At 41.6% G+C, this 12013-nt stretch overlaps 1 long non-coding RNA gene across 1 annotated transcript in view; it reads right to left on the bottom strand.

The window, feature by feature from the left end:
- Window positions 1-11244, bottom strand: part of LOC116441646 — a 43065-nt gene extending 31821 nt beyond the window's left edge. The window contains exon 1 of the long non-coding RNA XR_004239202.1: window positions 10829-11244. This is a non-coding gene — a long non-coding RNA (uncharacterized LOC116441646). The remainder of the gene's footprint in view (window positions 1-10828) is intronic.
- Between the last annotated feature and the right edge of the window lie 769 nt (window positions 11245-12013).

The raw sequence follows: 12013 nt of genomic DNA, 5'->3' as shown, positions 1-12013 counted from the left end.
TCCTCACTTTGTGCCAAAATGGAAGAGCAATATCTTAGAAAAGCTGTCCCTGACTTATCCTGTCTCGTCTGTTCTTTACTAAATGAGGGAAGAAAAAGACAATTTATTTAAACAAAAGATAAGTTGGATGTATAATAATAAGGAAACATGAAAAAAACCCTAAAGCTGTTAGTGTTCTTTGTTTTCATAGGCAATCATTTGATTTAAAGTAATTTTAGGCAAATATTTTTATTCTTGTTCATTGTTGTTTTTGTAAGCTGTAATTCAAGTGTTATGAAATCTAATTATACAAGAAAGATTCGTCTAAATTCAAAGCAAAATCCCAAACATAATAATAAAATTGCTATACATCCCCAGCTCAGTTCCTGTGAATATTAGTTCTCTGTTCAAAGGCTCTCCATAGGATTCAATTTTGACCTAGAAGAAGGTGGCAAAATGTATCATCTCGTAGTGATAAAACAATATGAGTACAAATGGACTCAATCCAGTTCTGATGCAAGTTGTAAACAATTAAAAGTACATGAGCTACAATGCCCAGAGCTGATAGCTGAGGACATTACTGCACACTTGGGGTAACGCTGGGAACCAGGAAAACAATTGTTTCACAATAGGACATAAAAGCAACAGAAAATATTTGTCTCGGCAGAGCAGCGCAGCCTTGCAGGGCCGTGGCGTGGGGAGGATTTTTCAGCGGGCTGGCACGAGCCTGAGTGATGCATAATGGCAGCAGGGAATGGATTTCTGCATAGCTGAGTAGGTGACGTCATGAAAGAAGGACTATTTATCACCATAATTTAACACAAGATGCAACACAATGGCTTGATGGATGCACTTTATGGTTTTCAGCCAATCATAATAATGGATCTATTGACTAAAGTTTTAGATGCCCTTTATATACCCTTCGTGGATAGAAAAAGAGCAGTGAAAACAGAGAATGAAGAGGCTGGGAATAAGTCAGAAAATACTTGCCAGGAATGTTTTCAAAATTCAGGCCTCCTGTGTAACAGCCTTTTGACCTAAAGCTTCCCCAGTTGTGTTTCTAAATCCCTAAAAGCTAATGAGGCTCAACAAGAATATTTCAATTGAATATTGGACTAATTGTAACTCACTGAAGAAACAGTTCTGAAATGTTTGGGCTTTGTTTTGGCAGTTTTGACTGAGATTCTCCTTACTGAGATGTCTTGTAACTTTGGCAGGTGGGTGTAGAAGTCAGTTTGGGCACTGAGGTAGGAGCAGGGAAGGAGAGAAATTTTCCTTTATGCCTTTAATGTGAAACTGTTGACACACAAGAATAAAAACCCTACAGAGCAGACATCCAGCCCTGGCTTCTCCCTTCTCCCAAGAATGCTTTGGCCCCTCAGAACTGCCTCCTTGGTGTCCTCTGGTAACTTTTTTCCAGGTCACCTTGTTACTTTGTTGTCACCGGTCTGCCAAATAGGAGCAAAGGCAGGGGTTGTCCCTTCTCAGCTTGATGGTTCCAGCAGTTCCCTGGGAGCTGGGAGATGAAAGATTAAATTCATTTAGGATGAGGAGGGCTTAGCAGGTTCCCAAAGGGAGTGGGAAATCTAACTAGCAGAGGGTGTCTCCTTAGGGAGCTGCTTTGATTTGGGAGAGAAGAAGGAAACTAAACAGATCCTCCTTGGACCGAAAGCTGAATTTCTCCATGCTGGAAAGCTCCTGGATTTTACCTCTCAACACAGGCATGTTTGTATCCCTTGCAGGCAAAACACAAGATAAATGGCTGAGGTTGAGTGTTTTGCCCAGCATGGATAGGGAGCGTGGGCAGAGCTTTCCAGCAAAGATAGGAACAGCTTTTGGGATTTCATGTAAAGTTTCTAGATAACTCTGGGAATTGATTTAAGATGTTAAGTGCCAGCCCATCGGATGTATTCCTAGGGCATGAAAATCCACCTGATTCTCATCCCCAGATGCTGTGCTTCCATAGAGGGATGATCAAAGAAACAAAAAGGCAACAGCTCCACAGCTGCTTCCAAGCTGGATGGATGGAAGGGGTTTTCTGAATATTATTGTGGTTTTTACTGGGTTCTCTGACCTAACTGTAAGAATTTAATTGAGCTTCTTGATGTTGGCATGTTGAATCTTTCCTTCTTGGTTTTTTGTGATTGGACTCCATGAAAACACCTGAAATACCTGAAACTGTGGGTTCTAAATAATTGATTTATGTTTTCTTGCTTTTTCTAAATTAGGAATAAAACTTTTTAGCCATTACACTTTGGAGGTACACAACAGTCAAAAAGAGAAGTGTGTGCTTGTGAATGAGAAAGTGAAAACTGACTTCATAATGACTGGGGCCAATGAACCTTAATAGGTTCTTCTCTCTTCTGGAGTGAGAACTGGGAAAGAACCCAGGAGTTTTGGTCTCTCCATTTGGAGAACCTAGAAAACAAGCTGAGAAGAAGAAATACCCACAGGGAGAAATGTAGGGTTTTCCACATGACACAACAGCACAAACCACTTGTTCAGCTGAACCTTAAAAATCTCTCCACTAAGCTGATGGAACACTGGGAAGACTGGACTTCCTATTTAATTTTATATAAACTAGCCTAAAAAATGACTTCAAACTGACTAGGATTTAATTTTCAGTGCTAACCTTCAATTAATTTGTAACTTTCTTGGCACCCAGTTTGCTGGAAATGGCTGTAATTATGTTGTTTTCTGAACGGTGCATTCATTCAGGCCATATTCTATAAGACTATTTATACAGCTGGGGAAAAAATAATGGTATTTAGGGGGATGGGGGAAATGCTAATAGAAAACTTACTGAAAAAATCTGAATTATTGATTTTGAAAAAGTATCTTATTAACTTGCACTTGATATTTTAAATGGAATGCTTAGTTCTTAAGAGAATTTGGGATAATTTTGTTGCCTTTAACAAGAAATGCATGGTCAGCTTCCCCATGGCTGCCTTTAATGCATGTTTGAGGCTGGCACAATTATATACTGCAAAACCCCACGTTGCTCTGCTGTGTGGGGTTTTACAATGACAGTGTTTTTTCGTAATTGATCGGCATAGCAGGGTCCAATTGCTGTTAGAGGGGAATTATTCCAAAATCTGAGAGCATGAGAACATACAGAGCAAATTTGTTACCTTCTTTTTTAGAAAAAAATACAAAAAAATCCCTTTTAAAAGACTTTTTAAATGCACAATAAACTGTGTTGGCCTGTGTTGTGAAATGCTGCATGTTGTCAGATAAACAGATTTACTCCGGGTTTTTCCTCCTCTATTTTTCTTAGTTTAGAAGCTACTGAGGTTTTTGAGCATTCCTTTTAGTGTGCTTGGCATTAAAGGCGTTTGCATGTGAGTGCCTCCTCCTGCCTTTAAACCAGAGCATGCTCCCTGCTGGAATTTATCCCTCTTGTTTGAGTCTTTCCTAGTTGAAGGTGCAGCTTATGGCAATTTAGTTGGATTCCCAATCACATCTTTGACATGGGTTTAAGGGCAGGAATATTTGCACATAGCCTTAACAACCACAGTTTAGAACCAGGACTAATAAGAAAGCAAAACCATCATTAGGTATTGAATTTTTAACTAAATTTTCCAAAAAGAGCTTTTTTTTTTATTAGCTGTGTGTCAATCCTGACATGCCAGGTGATGGACAGGAATGAATCCAGGTGGATATTGGCACCGATTGTTTCTTATTTCATATTTGGTTTACTGTAGCATCACTCGATCAATCCCAAGTTATTAACGTGTCTGTGAGTAAGTTGATGTCCTAGAGAGCACGTTTGCCTCTTCTTAATCCTTTAAATATTTTATTTTGACTTTCCCAAGTAGCTATTTAAGTGGTGGAAAGGGAGAAGAAAATCCTCCACGGGAAGAGTGAACAAATTCTTCTCTTTCCGTGAGACTCGTACCTGTAGATTTATGGCAGAAGTATTGCTTCCCTTGAACGTGAAGTTTTTTACTCTTAATCTGGAGTTTTGTGGGTTCCCATATTTTTGTGGAAGGATAGAACTGGAATACAGTGGGCTTGCCACATACTGATGTTCACACTGCTCCTTAAAATTACACTTTGACTTATTCATGCCATTTGTCCTCAGAAAGGAGTTTCATTGTTTCTAAAACTGCAGCAGTTGAAATGAAAAAAGCCTGAAAGATTATATGGGTCTGAAATATACCTTTATATGTGGGGGACATAATTACCTCTGGAAGAAACAGGAACATTTCAGGATGGCTCCTGCTACACCAGTACAAAAATACCGAAGTGGTAAATTTATTATCTGTTTTCTCGATTGAGGAAAGTTGGTTTGGAACAGAAACTGCAGCCCTTGAATAAATATTTGTCATCCAGGAGAGTCAGTGAGGGGCTAACAATGCTTTTTGTGCCGTGGATCGCAGATTCCCACTTTTCCTTTCCCCGTGTGCAGACTCTTTGCCGCATTACACGGGTGGAAGGGGGAGGCCGTGGGCCATTGCGCACCGATTTCTCTCGGTCCCACAATTACAGAGACACCTGTGCTAAATAACATCCTGCTGCTCTACTTGGAAAATTACAGGGCTGGTCCCACTCTAAGAAGGCCAGGTGTCCATACCTGAGCTCCCTCCCAGCTTCTGCCCGCTCCTAAGAGATGCTGAAGCCCCCACAGCTCCACATCCATGAAATTCCTCGACTGGTGTCACACCAGCTCCTTCAAATACTTCCCTTCTCCATGGCAAGTGTATTTTTGACTGAGAAGTGCTCTCCTTTTTCTGCTCAGGTCTCAGGTTTGACCACTTGCCTTTGCAGCGTGTCTACTTTAGCACTGCTCAACTCTCTGCTGGTTGTTTCAGGCTGCTACTCAAATTACACTTATTCCAGTTATTATTTCCATCATTTAGTATGAATTTTACAGTGATGTTGTTTTTATGCTTCCTTACCCTGCCACATGTGTTAACTATACAGAAACTGTTCTTCTTGTGGAAGAAATTATATACCAAAACTACCCAGTAAAAAGCTTGTTTTATGGTACTTATAAAATTAATGCCAAAAATGTATGGTAAAGCTTGATTTTTTGACATTAATGGCTGGTTATTTAACATGTTGTGCTCTTGTACTGCCTGGAAAACAGCACTTAGATGTTCAGGTGTGATGTCAAATTCCCACCCAAGGATTCAAAAGTTTAAGAGGTTGTTAAGTGAAGAGTCAGGGTACAAAAAACACAGTTAAATAACACCTGAAATGAATGGGAAGTGGAACAAATAGTCGGAATTTTAATTTTTTTATTCTTTTCTAATGAGCCAGATCCAGTCTGTAGTGTACTGTTAGGTGATCCTTGTGCATAGATGGGATATGTTGCTTTTTGTTATGTTAAGGAGCATTTTTTTTGCATTTTCCTCCCTCCCTGTGACTGTGCAACAACACAGAGCTCACATGCCAATAATCTTGATCCATACTAGCAAGTGAAATGCCTTTAGATGGAGGGGGCAGTCTGACAGAAATCAAGGAGGAGAAATCCAGAGGCCTTATAGACATAAATTAACTGGGTTGTGAAAACAAAAATGTTTCAATAAATGCGTTTCAAGAAAAAGTATTTTGGAAGCCTCTAAGACAAGGTGAAAATGAAATAAATAGAATTTACTGTTTTATAAATTGGTAGCTCCAGGAACACATCATCATCTCACGCAATTTGTGATGAGATATTTAGCATGGATCCTGGTTAAGAAAGCCTCAGCTCCCTGTAATTGTAGCTATTGGTGTCCCTCAGGTACAGGGCTCTGGTTGCTCTGAGAGCCTTAAGAATGTGAAGTTTGGAAAATCACAGCCTCCAGAAGAAATGCAATGATTTTTTAAATATATCCCACTTAAGCAGTTATCATTTTAAGGGCGTTATCAATACTGTTTATCATATTCCTGACCCTTTAGCTCCTCAGTCCAAAGGCACTGGCTCACCTCGGAGAGAGAGAGAGATGCAGAACTTATAATGAATGTATTAGAAAAATTTCTAGGAGGCCTTGACATAGCTTGCAGAGATATATATGAGAGTGTCTCCCTGGAAATAGAGGGAAAGGGTTTTTATGGAGGTCAGAAACCCTATGTCTGGCTTTGCTGGGTGATACAGTATTCACTTTTACTTCTGTCATTGTTCCAGGACTAAATACTTCTTGTCTTAAACCTCACACTGGTTAATTACAGAATAAAAAAAAGCAAGGAACTGTTTGAGGCAGTTGATTTATGTGAAGCTGGAAAAAAACCCAAGTGAACCAGATTAGAGGACAAGTGCAGGTATCAAAGTAGCTTTATAAATGCAATTTAATATGGGAAGCTCATCTCTACGTAGCAGGTCTGCATTATCCATGTGTACACAAGTAGAGGGTTTGTCCTGTGGGTACAGCACATCAATCCTCTCAGTTCAGCCAGGATCAAGGACTGCTCTCCACTTCCCACACCAAGCAGTGCAAAGTGACTGATGTCCCCCCGATCGAGGGGTTCGTGCTGCCGCGCGTTCACGGCCACGTCATGTAACACCTGACCCTGTGTGGTTCCTGGTGTGGCTGAGCCAGTGTTCCGGGGTGAAACACCATGGAATCATGTACTCCGAGCCACTGAAGCAGAATTTTTATAGCCTGACCCCGAGGACAGCTCTGATATGTTTTAGGGAATAAAATGAGGCCGTGTGGGCGGATGCTGCGAAGCCTTCTGAGATGGCTTCAAAAGGCAAAGCAAGTCTTGGATCACCTGCCCTGTGGGATGGCAGTGTCCTGCTCTGAACTCTAACCCAAACCTGTGAGGTTTTGACTGAAGGGAGCACTCCTAAAAAAGAACCCAGGTGGAAAACCCTGAGGGTGACACTCAGTCGTGGAATTAATGTATTTAGCACTTGAAAAGTCTTTTCAGGAAAATACCTCTGCTGTGGGTGGCCCTTTTCATGCAGAAAATGTTTTAACCCTTCTAGTTTTTTGTGATTTTATTTTTTGGTGCTGATACTGTCTTTCTCTCATTCCCAGAGAATCAATGGAAGTGTCTTTTTCTTTTCTCTGCAATGATGTGCATTTTAAACAAAAGAAAACATAAATAAAGGCCAGATTGTCATCAGTTTAAAGTATTGCATAAGTGGTTAAATTTAATCACAAAGAGACAACCAGCTAATGGTTTTAGTGGAATTCATAAAATCCCATAAAACACAAAAGTTAAATTTTGTCATATAATGTGAATCAGTTATAGGAAGCAGCACAGCTTCCTTTTTCCCCCTGAATAAATTCTAAACAGTCCTTAGAAAATGAATTACCAGTCTGCAAATCAGGATGACATATTTTTCAGCTATAAAGCTAAAACTACTTTCAGACCACTTAGCTTCCAAAAAAAAAAAAAAAAAAAAAAAGATGAAAACAAAAAGACAGCAACTTTGTTTTTGCTGTGTTGCTGTCAATAGTCTTGGTGCTTGGCTGTGGCTCCATTTTAACAGCCTGACCTTGTTTAGCTCAGCCTGAGCCCAGTAGAAAGCCCTCTCTTCCAATTTCCCCACCCCATCCCAGAAAGCCCCTACCCTGCATGAGTGTCTCCAGCTGGAGATGTGCCAATAGAAGTAATTACGTGATGAAACTATTTAACTTTGACTAAAATACTCTCCCCAGGTTCTTTCCAACCGTGTGTCTTATATCTTGTTGAGGCAATTTTATATCGTGCCTTTAAAGTACAGTAATGGCCACTTGCATTGACAGAATCCTCGTAAAAGAGGAAGCTCGAGACCTTGCTCATGAAGTGCTATTGATTTTCCGAGTCCCTGCTCGAGTTGCCAAAGATACAACACTGTTGTTAGGGAGAGAAGACACTTTGGCCTTCAATATCACAGGAGGGTTCCTGTGTAAGCACAGGCGTCAATGGGTTTCAGTGATAAATAATGCATTTGGGTGATAACTGCCCATATTATTTTGTCAGTTTTATATGACTCAGCACTTGCTCTTGCCAGGAATTTCTTTAATGTCCCCTCTGGCTGCTGAAGTTTGAGCTCGTTCTAAGTGCTGTTTATATTTTAAAGGTCCATTTGCATTGTGGTGAAAAGCTGAAGTTTCTGTTTATCTTAGGCAATGGCGGGTTTTGAGCAGTGGGAAAACTACAGACACTCCACATCACTCACTGTGGTATTTCCACAGGTAGGGCACTGGGAATGAGAGTTAAATACCCTGCTCTGTGTTTTTCCAGTGTTCCTTGATGGAGGAATCTCTGCCCACACCCCTGGTCTCACTTGTGTTCTTAGCAATACATCAGAACTACCAGTACTGTGCTCAGCCCAAGATGCCTTTGCAGAGCTTGGTCCCAACACTGCAAATCCCACTGGATCTCTAAAAGGAGAAACTTTTCCTTGTAGGAATTACAATTAAATCTCAACAGATTGTGCTTTTGTGACGATCACATTATTGTAGCCAATAGATAATTATTATTTATCAGTAGGGAGAAAAAAGGGCTGGGTAGGAAAATTACAGCTCTGATAATTAGTTTTTGATGACATTAACCAATTAATATAATTTTATGTTTTCCAATTTGAAGTTTAGGCAAGGTTGCCTTTATTTTCATTTCTATTCCAGTGTTTGAGTCAGTTCAGTCTTTCAGAGAGGGTTGGTATTGGGTGCTCTGGAGGGTGTCACCATCACCAGGCAGCTGGGGAGATGATGCTAAAAAGAAATTCCACATCATTTCCCTCCACCTTTCCCAAATACTTCCTTGTTCTGAATGACGTTTCTATTTCATTTGCTGTCTCCTGGATCCTTCTAAAAAGGAAGGAAGCAGCAGTTTCCTTCATGCTTTGATGCTGCCTCCAGCCACTCAGTTTTACAAACCTCCACTACATCCCACAGCAATCAGCCTGTTCCCAGGGCCACAGCCCATGGAAATCAGCTGGATTTGTCTTCTTAATTGTGATTTTAGTGTTGCTTCCCCTCATCTCAAAAGATTTCTTGTTCTTGTTTACCATGTTTAAGGAGCATAAGGCAGCAGCGCTCTTTATTGGCATGTTCATTTGCCATTTGCCAACCATCTTTAAAGCAAAACTGTAACCAGATTTACTTTTGACAGCAAGGAATATTTTGGCCCATTTTACTGCCTGCAGAATGCCTGGAAAGTTTTAAATTAATGGCAACAAGTGAAGAGAAAAGAAAATCAAAGAGCCATTTATTCCCTCAGAAAGAGACCTATTTTTCCTCACATTTCTGTATTTTCTGGCTTTGGCTAAGAAAACATTTTCAAATGTTACAAGCACTAAGAATTTCCCTTTCATTTTACAGTGTGCATGTGAATACTATTAACTGGACATTTCTATGTATGCTAAAACCTTGAGTTTCAGTAACTAAACTTGCAGTTCAATCTTGAGTCATATTACGCTATATTATCCTTTTAACTTTATTGTGATTGATTTGTGTCAACTTCAACTATACTCACTAGGAAGTCAATAAATAAAGATCAATGGTTTTTTATTTCTCCTGGTTCTTTACTAGAAAGAATAGATTGGTTAAGTAACAGAAGTAATAGTGATGACATGGTTTCCCTCAGCATTTTCTACTCTGAAACAGGTGAAATATTTTTCAAAATTCCATTGCAACAACCATACTTGTGTTTTCTTGTTATTTGCTTTTTCTCTGTAGTTGATGTTTTGAACTCCCCAAACTTACAGAAACACAAAATACAGATGTCCTCCCTGCATAAAACTTTGCACTGCTTTGCACTGCAGGATGAATCTATAGTACCAAGTCCATTTATCTACTTATTTCCTATATGGGATATCTGTTGATTCAGTTGAATGGGAATTGTGCCTCTGGACAACAGGGATGCACCCTAACAAGCAGGTATATTTCTGATCTCCTGATCTTCTCCTGCTGGCTGGATTTAGAGCTGGGGGTCTTTCCTCTGGAGCAGAACAAAATGATGCTATGAACTGACACCCTGTGAAATGTCAATATTGGTTTGGTTGCCTCTTGAGTGACCAGAGAAACCTGGGATTGTGCCTTAACGGGTTTGTGTTATAAGAGCTTCTTCAATAGGAAAAAAATATACAAGGAATGCCAAAAGTAACATCTGGAGCTGCCCAGAAGCTGAGTACCTTGTGGACGATTTAGGATCCCAGCCCTCATGCTGTGGGCAGGTCTGGCTGGCTCTGTGCTAACACTGCTGACAGCAGTGTGAGATCTCTGCATCTCAGCAGAAAAGCACAGTGAACCTCAGATCCATCCTGCAGTTCTGAGAGGAAAAGCTTCTCCTCTTAGAGTTATGTACAGTAACCTACTGATGCAGAATTCACTAGGAAGTAGGTCGAAGTGTCAGACCAGTTATTATCAGCAACCTGTTTCTCATAAAAACAGAGGGAAGAAAAAGCCATCTTGTTCCCGAGATTTATAGCAACTTGACTCCATGTGACAAGTGATGGAAAGCTTCCCTGCCACGCATATTACACTTTGGGTGCTGACCCCTCAGTATATATCTCCATTTAAGTCCTTCAGAACTGTGCTGAAGGGAAGCAGAGTGGCCAGATGCTGTAAGCTTCTTTTTTACGAAAATCTTTCATCTGGACATTTATCTCAAAGTGCATTCATAAGATTACTTGAGAGCCTATCCTTGGACAGGAATCCAAGCGCTGGGAAGGATCAAAAGTCAAGTCTCTGCTAAGAACAGCCAGTACATTCCCAAGGCATGGAATTAGGTGTCCTGAGGAGCGGGGTCGGTTCATTCAGAATTGTAAATTCTGACATCTAAACTAAGCAGCTTTTAGAAATAACTTGTATCTGTTTGCCAATGACTTTATGATCCATGTTTATATAGGTTATAAATCCTTTCCAGGAATTATATAGAGGCGCCTTGCTTTGCTTCCCTAAGCTGTTTGGTTTTGCTGTTACTTTACCTGCTGGTTTTTGTGCCCAGAAATCTGCTGGAGTCCCACGTCCCCGGAATAGGTTCACCTCCTCAGGCGTGTGTGCTCCAAAGCCCGGAGCTCGGAGCTGACACACGTCTGGCCATGGCGTTACAGCCCAGGGGCATCTGTGTCACTCTGAGAGCAGTTTCCAGCCTTGGAACAGTTTGTGTGGGGCACAAACAAAGCCTTCCTGGCGGGAATTGTGCTGGCAGAGGCCCTACTGTCAGCGCGGAGCAGCTCCCGCCCGCGGAAGCGGCTTGGGTCGATCCCTGCCCTCACGGCTCGGGCGGATCCCTGCCCTCACGGCTCGGGCCGATCCCTGCCCTCACGGCTCGGGCGGATCCCTGCCCTCACGGCTCGGGCGGATCCCTGCCCTCACGGCTTGGGTCGATCCCTGCCCTCACGGCTCGGGCGGATCCCTGCCCTCACGGCTCGGGTCGATCCCTGCCCTCACGGCTCGGGCGGATCCCTGCCCTCACGGCTCGGGTCGATGCCTCCCCTCACGGCTCCGGAGCTGCTTCTCCTCACGTATCATCCATCACTCGCTCCCAGTACACCTTCCTCACAGTTTCTGATGCAAAGGTAACCCCAGCCCAAATTAGGTCTGTGATTTTCCTCTGCTCCCTTATTGTGCATAATCTTTCCCTTCTTCTTTTCCCCCACTCGAAGCCTCCTGGGAGGTTTCTCCTGGGCCTGCTGCATTAAAACTTTGATTCTGCACAAGTCGAACTTCTGGACTTGATGTTGGCACCACGGAGACTCTCGATCTGAGCATCTCTGAGTTTGAAAAGATGCCCTCCTGTGCCTGCCTGGCACACAGGGAGCCCTCTCCAGCATATGCCATCTCAGCCTCAGGTGCTGGCAGTCTGAATCCTCATCTCCACTTTGTGGGCTCATGGTTAATCTATAAGGTTTGTGAAAACTTTCTGAGGTTTATTAAAAAGCTCTCGAATTAATTCAGCCTTTGTGTGGTCAGCCTGTGAGGCTGGGGGGCACCTGAACCAAGGAGCAAATTAAGAAAATTCTTAATCGAGGCATAAAAATGCAAGAGCCAAATCTTAGAGCAACAAAATTACTGCTTTTAAAACCTTAATCTATTTTACTTCTATTATTGAAGCAAAACTGTAAAGACACAATATAGATTAATTCTATGATTTTAATGGCCACAATTTT

Source organism: Corvus moneduloides, chromosome 3 (assembly GCF_009650955.1).
Source record: "Corvus moneduloides isolate bCorMon1 chromosome 3, bCorMon1.pri, whole genome shotgun sequence".
Taxonomy (NCBI): Eukaryota; Metazoa; Chordata; class Aves; order Passeriformes; family Corvidae; genus Corvus; species Corvus moneduloides.
The sequence above is the reverse complement of the archived record's forward strand: the minus strand, read 5'-3'. Positions and strand labels throughout refer to the sequence as shown.